We start from the raw sequence: 9,176 nt of genomic DNA on the forward strand, positions 1-9,176 counted from the left end.
TAGCTCAGGAGCTGCAAATCTATATCTATATGTATACATATACACGTATATCTATACTTTCTATGTTTAAGTCTTTATTTAAGAGAAAACTTTTTTTTATTCCCTCTCACTCTCTCCCTCCGTCCGTTCACAACTCTTCGTCGCCGCATACTCTTACCTTTCTTGTTTTGAGTTTGGAGCTACAAAACCTACATCGATGCCACACCACTCATGCCATTACCTGGCTACTCGAGCCTGTTCGTGTAACCGTGTTGCGGCACACATGCCAAACTAGACCAGAGCACCTCTCTTCTAATCATCAAGGTCACATAAGCCAACTAGTGACAGATTAACCCTAGTTTCTTAAAACCACACGGTAGAAGCAAAATAAGCAAGGTCTGAAACAAAAGACAAGCACACTGTAGAAGCTAACCACAAGCTGAAAATAAAAACAAAAAAACTTTTGTGTACTAAAAACAAGCTGCAAACAAAGAGGAACCAAATGCGCTACTACTGGCTGACGACGTACTACAGAGCTAAAACTCAAAGACATTCAGACAGACATACTGCTACAGCAAAAACAAGAACAAACTGAGGTGAGCTAAGTACGTGGCTTCGTGCTCGAATGGGCTTACAGACAGATATATTATGAGGAGCTGTACAGGATGGTCATAGACACTGACTGTACAGTAGGTGACTGTTGGGAAGAAGGGGAGTGGCAGACAGAATTTAGAAAAGCCCTCTCCCTGAGAGAGTTTGAGTTGTGGAAGGAGCTGTTGGAGGACTTGGATGAGGTTTACTTGGAAAGGCATTCTGCTGATAGCTGTTATGTAATCTGCTGCTCCCCTATGTCAACACATGGTAGGAGGCAGGCGTCGAAAAGAGCTCCCTGCTGCTGCACTATAGCCGCTGCAGGGGCAGGCGCCGAAAGGCTCCCCCCGCACTGTAGCCACAGCAGGGGCAGACGCCAAAGTTAGCCCTGCTGTCACATCTAGTCACTGTAGCAGCATGACAGCCTGATATGTCTGTGTACTAGGATTAGATGAGTAGAGTTGTATACATAGTTTCCCACTGCAACTCAGTAAGTTTTGCCATCTCATCTACAGAGCTACGGCCAATGCTAGTGCTTGTGCTGTGTGTGTGCTCTATTCTTCCTCCCTTCTTCTACCTCTAGCTATAGTGTGTGGTCAGCAATGCTAATGAGTGGTCGGCTCACCCGTGCCGGAGATGCAAGGGGCCAACTAGTGGTATCAGAGCCGTACAAGCGTCGTCGTCGGACTAACCGTTGGTGATGACGGACGGTTTGGAGATGGGCGACAGCAGCGGCGCTGCTGTGGCTGCCCAGCCACGACAGGAGGTCGTTGTGCGCACGGTGCAGGAGGTCAGTGGCACCAGTTGGCCGACGCTGACTTGCACCAACTATGGCGAGTGGGCGGTGACAATGAAGGTCACGCTCAGAGTCCGACGGCTCTGGAATGCTGTTGACAAAGGCACCATTGAAGTTTCTTCTACCTTTAGTGTCCTCCTTTCCCACCATATTATCTCCTCTTCAGCCTCTCTCCGTCCTCACCTTGCCTCCTCGACTCCGGCACTCGTGTGCTGTGTGCTCTAGGTGCAATGGCGGAGGTGGCGGTCAGCATGGTGGTCGGGCCACTGCTGTCCCTAGTGAAGGAGAAGGCGTCCAGCTACCTCCTGGAGCAGTACAAGGTGATGGAGGGCATGGAGGAGTAGCACAAGATCCTCATGCGCAAGTTGCCTGCCATCCTCGACGTCATCACCGATGCCGAGGAGAAGGCGAGGCGCCGAGAAGGAGTGAAGGCATGGCTCAAGGAGGTCAAGACGGTGGCGTACAAGGCGAATGAAGCCTTTGATGAGTTCAACTACGAGGTGCTCCATCGTGAAGACAAGGAGAAGGGGCACATCCACAGGCTTGGTTTTGAGGGAGTGAAGCTCTTTCCTACTCATAACCGCATTGCATTCAGTAATAAAATGGGCAACAAGCTTCGCAGGATTGTACAGACCATTGAGGTCCTTGTGACTAAAATGAATACATTTGGATTCAACTATCAAAACCAAGCACCAGCACCCAAGCAGTGGCGTGAGACTGATTCCATCCTTATTGACTCCGGTAATTTCACTTAGGCAAATGGGGCGGTGTCGATGTTTGACCACCGATAGCCTACCACGGGGGTCCTCGGGGCAGTTTGTTCGGGCTTCAGCGTATGCAGAACTCGACGGTTAACGCAAGAGACAGTCGATTTATCCTGGTTCGGACCCTCGATCTTCGATCGAGTAATAGCCCTACGTCCAGTCGGTGTTAGCCTTTGCGTTGGATTGATTGTAAAGTGTTGTGTTGTACAATTGTTCTCTGAACTCCCGATCCAAGGAGCCCTGCCCTCCTTTATATAGTCAGGAGGCCAGAGTCCTAGTCGATTTACAATGAGAGTTCCTAGTAGGATTACAGAATAATACTACTACTAAGATTACATGGGAAGAATCCTACTTAGACTAGTTCTCCTCCCTTCATTGCGGGGTATCCCATGGGTCCCGCACCGACAAGCCCCCGAGCATTTCATGGTTGAGTTCTAGAAGCCTCGTCTTGTTCCTTCAAGTCTTGTCAAGCAGGAACAAGCGTTGTCCGAGTGCTTTCTTGAGCGAAACCGTGTAGCGCTTCATGAGATCTTCGCGTGGTGTGTACCTTTTTGAAGAAAAAAGTACTTCCATTTGGATGTAGCCCCCGAGCCTCTTGCTGTTTGGCACAAGGAGCTTGAGGGTCTTTTCTTGAAATCGTCCTGATTCTTTGTTGAAGGGCTCCCGAGCATATACCTGGGTTCTTTGTCGAAAAGAGCTCGGATTTAGCTATGCTCGGGTTCTTTTTGTCGAAAAGAGCTCGGATATAGCTATGTCCGGGTTCTTTTTATCGTGTGGCCTTGAAGTCGTCTGTCCTGAAGAAGTATTCTAAGTGATGTGCGCTTTTTTGAAGGAAAAAGTGCAATCACTGAGTGTAGCCCCCGAGCCTCTTGCTATTTGGAACAAAAAGTTGGAGGGTCTTGAATTTGAGTTGTTCGAAAGAACTGTATACCTCTCCTATTGCAGCCCCCGAGCATATATCCGAGTTGTTTTGTTCAGGAAGAACTCGGATATAGGGTCTTGGCATATTCTCTGGTAGTCTGCTATTGTCAGATGTAGTTGTATGGTGGTGGTTGAGTGTGAATGCTATTTGTTCATGAGTTGTACAGTGTTGGTATATCCTTTCGAATATGCTTGTCCTTAGGTACTGTTCCTTCACGCCTGAGTTCTCTTTCATTGAATTATGTCTTTTCACTGTGTCCTTTATTAGACTTATTTCGTTGGTGCTCCTAGTCCATGTGCACCGCTCCTTCGGTCTATAAATACCCTCCTGGAGTGCTATTTTGATTCATTGAGTGTTTTGTTGCTTGTTCTGAAGTCTCTGTAGTCATGAATATGGTAGTTTGTGAAGTAGAGCAGCCCCTGGGCGTATTTTGCAGTTCTTGTGTGTCTTGCTATAGCTGGAGGGAGTCTTGTGATAGGGATTAGAGGTAGGCTAATCCCATAGTAGCATCGTACTTGGAAGTACATGGCGGTAGTTGGAGGGAGTCTTGTGATGTGGGATGCGATCCTTCATCTGGCAGTTCTGGGTTGATCCTCGTCGCCTGCCCTGAGACTGTCCAATGCAGATCAGCATCATATCTAGCATCACATCAGACTTGGGTAGACAGATGCCTGCCGGCCTTCTCTGCTCCATGTTGTCCCGCCATGCTGTTGATTTCTACCTTGGATGCGTTGCACCCGTCCTTTGAAGAAAATAGTGTAGCCGAGGGCAGTTTGTCCTGCCGAGTAGTAATTTGGAACACGTAGTCATTCCAGAGCCTAGCCATGTCCGGGTTCCTCTTTGCTACTTTGCTTTTCGTGGTACCAAGTTCGTTGGGTCTTGTAAGATGTGTAATCTTCTATTTTTGAAACTAGTTATAATGGAAAGAATCTTGTCTTCTGAGTTGCAATTCTTTATTTTCCTGGTGTTCCGGTTGTTGATGAGATTTCCGAGTTCTTTCTGTAAGGACCGGGTTGTTGCGCTCCTTGTGAGATAACCCTTCTTTGCTTTATTGTTGATGAGTTCTTTTTGTGGTGATATGATAATTCTGCCGTGGTGCTGGATGGATAAGTCTGAAATCTGCCCGTTGAACTGTACCATTGTGTGGATTTGAGCCGTCCGTCATTTTCGCTGTGTCGGTAAATGGACCGTTGCGTCCTCATGCCGTGTTAAAATGGGCCTTGTGGGCCATGTTTTTACTGGTGTAAAATCTATTTAAAGGCCTTTCTCCTCCTTTTCTTTGGTACCCTGCCTTTGCCTTGAAAACCCTAGCCTTCGCAACTCCATCGTCGCCATTGCCACCGCCATCTGAGCGCCGCCTTTCGAGCCTTCTCTTTCCCTAGTGCCTTTTTGCCTCCGTTAGTACATGGGTAGGAAGAAAGCCACGAGCAAGTCCCAGGTAGCCTTTGTGGACGAGGAATCATCACTTTTTGTGATCGAGAACCAAGAGTTCATGGCCATGAGGACTGCCCAGAAGGTTTGGCCAGCTCCGACAATGACTGAAGACCAGCTTCACGAGCTTGTTGGCGATGGCCTGATCCAGAGCAAGGACATTGCTGAATGGAGGGCTCCGGGCGAGCATCGGGTCCCTGCTCCATGTCCTGGTGAGATCATTCTCTTCGTTTCCTTTGTCCGTGCTGGACTTTGCCTCCCGGCTTTTGCTTTTCTTCATCGGTTTCTCGACTATTTTGGGATTAGCCTGAATCATCTTGCTCCCAATGCTGTTCTCCATCTTTCTGTCTTTGTTCATCTCTGTGAAACCTTCCTTGGAATTCCTCCTGCTCTTTCCCTCTTTCGTTACTTCTTTCGTCTGAAGCCTCAACCTCGCCGCGATGACACCAGCATTCTTGGTGGCTGCAAGATTCAGTTTCGCTAGGGTTTTAGAAGTAAATTCTTTGACTATGACCTGGTTGATTCTATAAGAGATTGGCGTGCTGACTGGTTTTATGCTGCCAACTTGATTCCTCCTCTTTATGTTCACTCTAGGTCTGGTCCTTTGGTTAATGACCGATGGGAAAAGAGCCCAGTGACAACTGCTGAGCTCTAGACGATCAAGCCCTTTCTCGAGAAGATTTGCACTCTGAAGCAGCAAGGTTTGATCGGCTTTGGTATTATTTCAAGTTTTCTTCGCCGCCGAGTTCAACCTTTGAAGGAGCGCGAACATTACGGTTTCGAGTACTCTAGGGCGGAGGACCCTTCTCGTATGGTCCCTGCCCTTGAGTTGACCGACGAGGAAGTGCTCGAGCGTCTCCAGAAGATGCTGAAAGGAGTAAGTGTTGTTCCACTTGCTGTCCTTGAGTATAGCGCAAAGAACCTGCCCCCTGCTGTGAGTTGTTCTTTTCTTTATTCGGGTACTTTTGATTTCCTTTCGTTGTATCCACTTTTGCTTAATCTTCCTTGTCTCGTTGTTTTATAGGAATTGGGGCGTAATTTCGCTGATCCAATTCCCCTTGATGATCTCCCTGCAAATGTGGATGCTTGGGGGTAGTCTTGCTGGGGCGTCCTTGACCAGTAAGTTTCAAACTGCTATTATGCTTCTTGGTGTTTCTTCCGCATTTTCTAACGTATATGAAGAGTATGTTCCTCGTCTAGTTCCTCGAGGCCCTCGCAGTGTCGGAAAGAGGGGTCGAGCTGAAAGTTCTTCTGGTTTGTCTTCTGCCAAGAAGTCTCGCCAGTCAAGTACTCGTACAGGTACTCTAGTTGTAGCTAGCATGCTCTTAGGTGAGCATATTAATACGCTCTGTCCCTTTGTTTTTTTTGTTTTTGTCTTGAACCGAGTACTTTTGTCCTTTTTCAGCTGGTGCTTTGGCAACCTTGGTCGAGAGTGAGGAGGAAGAGGACGATGATGCTGCCCTTGTTACTCGTCGGTGAGTTGTTTTCTTGCTTTCCTGTAGTTGAAACCTTCTTTTTGTTCTGACTTTGGTCTTGATCTCTTTGTAGTAAGCGGTCGTCGGGTACAAGTTCTTCTGGGCACCGGCACCGATTTCCTCTGGGATTCCGGTACCGAGTTCCTCTGGGGCTCCGGTGCTGAGTTCTTCTGGGGTTTTGGTACCGGCTACGCCACTCCTGCCGTAGAGTGGCGGTGACGTCTTTGCTGCCATAGTCCCACCTTAAAGTCTTCTTTTGGTTTTATGAAGAAGAAGATAGCTGAGTAAGTGATTTCGTGTTGTGCTTCTTTGTTTCTCTCTCTGTTTTTCCCTAACTCATATTCTTATCGTCGATTTTTCTTATGATTTTGTAGACCCTCGCCTTCTCTTAACCCTCTGCCGACTTCTTCTCAGTCCTCTGACCCGCCTCTGTGCGCTGAGTCTCGGGGCTTGGAATGTTCGGTCGGTGAGGTAGCTATGGGGGAAGCTGAGTCCCCTACCGCTGCTGATCCTGTTGCTCTGGAGGTGACCATGGCCACGGTGGTGGGTACTTCTAGGGAGGTAGCCGGGGCTTCCCAGGATACAGCCCTAGGTTTTGCCTTCTTTGCCTGCGTCAGCTTCTCCCTTGCTCCCCTTGGAGCCAGCAGTCAGCGTTTTGATGATGATGTGTTGCTGCAGTTCGATGCCACCCATCATCTGTCAGAGTTGACTGCTGCCTGGGGGCCCTTTTGACTTCCTTTGGTGAAAAGCTTCAGGTGAGTTTTTCTAGAGTTCTTTCTTTGGATGTTCAATCTTCGTTTTCTTCTTATGCCTTTTCTCTCTCTCTCTTTTTGTCCAGTCTTTCTCTCGAGATCATACTGACTTCTTTTTCTCATCCGAAAATGAGAAGAAGTTCTCTTCTGAGCTAAGCGCCCTAAAGGCCGAGCTTGACCTCCTCCAGGCCAAGTTGGAGACCGAGCGTCAGACGCACCAAAAGGAGGAGAAAACTCTTCATGCCCAGGTGGTAGAGGTAGAGAAGCAGAAGGATGCTGCGAAGAATGAGTGCAAAGGTATTGCGGGTTCTTTTTGTTTCCTTTTGTATTCTGGCTTCCCTTTCTGCTGACTTTTTGTTTTTTCTTTTGTACTCTGATTTTCCTTTCTGCTGACTTGTTTTTGTTGCCTGGTCTAGCTCTCCGAGTTGAAAAGCAGAAGCTCTCGAAGGGTCTTGAGGAAATGAAGACCACTGCCCACAATAGTCACAACAGGGCTGAGGAGATAATTACTTGTGCTGAGGAAGAACTCGCGCTTGCCAAACTGATTAGGCATGGGCTGACAAAGATCTTGTGCAGGCTCAAAAGACTATTCAAGACTTGTCTGGTAAGTTGGCGACGGCTACTGAAAACTAGAATGCTTTGTGTAAATAATTTCGGTCAGTAGCCGGTCTCCTCCGGACTTCAGCGGATGATGGTCATTCTTGGGATCAATTCATTCCCCAAGTGCCGACCCGTTTCTAGGAGTTTGTGAAGAGGTGTGCCCATCTTTGCACCAGGAACGTTCTTGCCCAGGTCCGAGTTGTTTCTCCGGATTTTCCTTTGTCCAAGGTTGCCGATGAAGCCGAGAGCCAAGAGTACCTCGATGCTATTGAGAGGTTAGAGCCCGAGGTCGATGACTTAGCCAGGAAGATTGTAGATAATCTTAATATTGATGTTTCTACTCCTGATGATAATGCTTGAATGTAATCGACCTTTGCACTCTGGCTTTTGTAATAGAATACTTATACTCTTTCTTGAATGAAGATCCTTTATCTTTGTTGACGTCTTCTTTGTCTGGATGTCTAATCCTTGCTTACTCTTTAAATGTGTTGTCCAAGTGATCAGAATTTTCTCCTAGTAGCTATCTGTTCTGACTTTCATCCTGCAGTTGTATAAACCACTCGGTGTATGTAGATCGTTGTATTTGACAAATTTTCTTGATTTGCCAAGTACTTGTCTAGCTTTCGTCTGTGCCGTGTGAAACAACTCGGTGTAGATCGTTGTCTTGACAAACTTTGTGTTCTTGTTAGTACTGAAAAGACTTAGGACCGACGATCTCAGCTTTTTTGCTTAACTCAAGATGTGATCAGCATCTGGTGTAGCCCCCGAGCACTTCATGGTTGAGCTATGGAAGCCTCGCCTTGTTCCTTCAGGTCTTGTCGAGCAGGTATAGGCATTGTTTGAGTGCTTTTCTGAGCAAAACCGTGTAGCGCTTCTTGGGGTCTTCTGAGTGTAGCCCCCGAGCCTCTTGCTATTTGGCATCAAGGAGCTGGAGGGTCTTGTCTTGAAGTCGCTTTGATTTATGTTCAGGCTTAGTTTCTGTCGTTTTGCTTTTTTGGTTCGGGTGTTAGCTTATTAGCTACCCTCATCGGTGGGCTCAAGCATCTTTCTAGCTCTTTTGCTCTTGGCCGGTATGCTCAGGCATCTTTTTAGCCATTTTGCTTTTTGGTTCGGGTGTTAGCTTATTAGCTACCCTCATTGGTGGGCTCAAGCATGTTTTCAGCTCTTTTGCTCTCGGCCGGTATGCTCAGGCATCTTTTTAGCCATTTTGCTTTTTGGTTCGGGTGTTAGCTTATTAGCTACCCTCATCGGCGGGCTCAAGCATGTTTTTAGCTCTTTTGCTCTCGGCCGGAATGCTCAGGCGTCTTTTCAGCCATTTTGCTTTTTGGTTCGGGTGTTAGCTTATTAGCTACCCTCATCAGCGGGCTCAAGCATGTTTTCAGCTCTTTTGCTCTCGGTCGGTATGCTCAGGCGTCTTTTTAGCCATTTTGCTTTTTGGTTCGGGTGTTAGCTTATTAGCTACCCTCATTGGCGGGCTCAAGCATGTTTTTAGCTCTTTTGCTCTCAGCCGATATGCTCAGGCGTCTTTTCAGCCATTTTGCTTTTTGGTTCGGGTGTTAGCTTATTAGCTACCCTCATCGGCGGGCTCAAGCATGTTTTCAGCTCTTTTGCTCTCGGCCGGTATGCTCAGGCGTCTTTTCAGCCATTTTGCTTTTTTGTTCTTATTGGAAACGACTCGGGGAAAGCCATAATGAGACATATGTTTGTCAAGAAAGAACCATCTTTATTGATCATGAATATTGATAGGTCACAATAGTACATATGTTGTTGATGAGCGCTATCTTTGTTGATCATGAACGTTGATCTCTTGTGTCTTGTATACATATTTTTCCTTGAGTTGTTTTCATGCGTAGAATCTTATAGCTG

At 47.2% G+C, this 9,176-nt stretch overlaps 1 pseudogene; it reads left to right on the top strand.

Annotated features, from left to right (window-relative positions):
• The first annotated feature begins 1,547 nt into the window (after positions 1-1,547).
• Positions 1,548-2,121, top strand: LOC136465039 (putative disease resistance protein RGA4; annotated as a pseudogene).
• Positions 2,122-9,176: the final 7,055 nt, after the last annotated feature.

This window comes from Miscanthus floridulus, chromosome 7, assembly GCF_019320115.1.
Source record: "Miscanthus floridulus cultivar M001 chromosome 7, ASM1932011v1, whole genome shotgun sequence".
In the NCBI taxonomy this organism is placed as follows: Eukaryota; Viridiplantae; Streptophyta; class Magnoliopsida; order Poales; family Poaceae; genus Miscanthus; species Miscanthus floridulus.